Source organism: Etheostoma spectabile, chromosome 16 (assembly GCF_008692095.1).
Source record: "Etheostoma spectabile isolate EspeVRDwgs_2016 chromosome 16, UIUC_Espe_1.0, whole genome shotgun sequence".
Classification (NCBI taxonomy): Eukaryota; Metazoa; Chordata; class Actinopteri; order Perciformes; family Percidae; genus Etheostoma; species Etheostoma spectabile.
The window spans coordinates 23,430,414-23,432,138 of record NC_045748.1 but is presented as its reverse complement, the minus strand read 5'-3'; the positions used below and the strand labels follow the sequence as shown (position 1 = coordinate 23,432,138).

Sequence of the window (1,725 nt, the reverse complement as noted above, 5' to 3'; positions counted from 1 at the left end):
AAATGTGTGTTAATGTGTGCCCCTAAGGCCCTGATCCGACGGAGCGCGTTTTTTGCAGTTTGGGGTGGCTTTTTGTAATATTACATTCACTGTATTTCCAATGAGAGTGAAGAGTTTCACTTACTGCGTTTTGCGTTGCTGAGTGCCTCACATTTTGCAACCTGTAAAAGTGTGGCTTGAATCAGCAGTTAGTGAGGTGCCTTCCTGCGGGCGGAGTCGTTAATAACATCACCATCACAGATCTGGCTCTCTCAGCCCTCTATGCTCATATGGGCCACAGAGGACCTCAAGTATGCTCTTATTCATTTTTGTCCGTCCTGTCATCACCAGCAGCAGCGTTGCAGCAGCAAGTTGATGGACCTGCTATGACATAAAGAAAATAAGGTTTGGAATGTAACTGCTCCAGCCCCGATCAGCCTGAGGGCGTTTTGCAACCTGCAAAGACACTTTCGGTGTACGGTGGCTCGTGGCGTCCATACAGAGAGCAAAACATAATCATTTACCCGAATGATCTAAAGCCCCTTTTTTAGTTTGTGCCTTCTATTGAGAACAAAATAAAAGGCTAGGCATTAACTAGAAAAATAATAGCACTGCACCAAGTTCAACCTGTACAATTGGTTTATTCACATTTTAGCATACTATTTAAGCAGTTGCACATTTTGTTTTCCCATTCCTGCATATATTCCAATATTTGTTTTATGGCTGTTTTAACCTGGCAACATTGTTATAAAGAATGAAAATTAATCAAACAACCATCTACAAATATACTCAAACGGTACTCTCATATTGCAAGACATTCCAACATGCCTTGGTGAACTCAGTGCCTGAAATGGCGGCTGGAAGCGTTGTCAACAACAAAGGCTAACACTAAGTACCCATAGAGTCCAGTGCAAATTTGTTTATTTAGTCCTCAGTTTATAATAAGTCAATGTTCATTGCTCATACAGTGCCTTGTGAAAGTATTCGGCCTCCTTGAACTTTTTGACCTTTTGCCACATTTCAGGCTTCAAACATAAAGATATGAAACTGTAATTTTTTGTGAAGAATCAACAAGTGGGACACAATAAGGAAGTGGAACCAAATGTATTGGATATTTCAAACTTTTTTAACAAATAAAAAAACTGAAAAATTGGGCGTGCAAAATGATTCGGCCCCCTTGCGTTAATACTTTGTAGAGCCACCTTTTGCTGCGATTCCAGCTGTAAGTCGCTTGGGGTATGTCTCTATCAGTTTAACACATCGAGAGACTGAAGTTCTTGCCCATTCTTCCTGTAAAACAGCTGGAGCTCAGTGAGGTTGGATGGAGAGCGTTTGTGACAGCAGGTTTCAGTTCTTTCCACAGATTCTCGCTTGGATTCAGGTCTGGACTTTGACTTGGCCATTAACACCTGGATACGTTATTTGTGAACCATTCCTTTGTAGATTTTGCGTTGTTTGGATCAGGTCTTGTTGGAAGATAAATCTCCGTCCAGTTTCAGGTCTTTTGCAGACTCCAACAGGTTTTCATCCAGAATGGTCCTGTATTTGGCTGCATCATCCTCCCTCAATTTGAACCATTTCCTGTCCCTGCTGAAGAAAAGCAGGCCCAAACCATGATGCTGCACCACCATGTTTTTGACGGTGGGGATGGTGTGTTGAGGGTGAGGAGCTGTGTTGCTTTCACGCCAAACATATCGCTTTGCATTGTGGCCAAAAAGTTCGATTTTGATTTCATCTGACCAGAGC

At 42.3% G+C, this 1,725-nt stretch overlaps 1 protein-coding gene across 1 annotated transcript in view; it reads right to left on the bottom strand.

Moving 5' to 3' along the window:
* The window catches only part of pip5kl1 (phosphatidylinositol-4-phosphate 5-kinase-like 1), a 31,487-nt gene extending 31,098 nt beyond the window's left edge, over positions 1 to 389 (bottom strand). Inside the window, exon 1 of the mRNA XM_032539248.1 lies at positions 125 to 389. The gene's annotated coding sequence lies outside the window, so the exon portion shown is untranslated. The remainder of the gene's footprint in view (positions 1 to 124) is intronic.
* Positions 390 to 1,725: the final 1,336 nt, after the last annotated feature.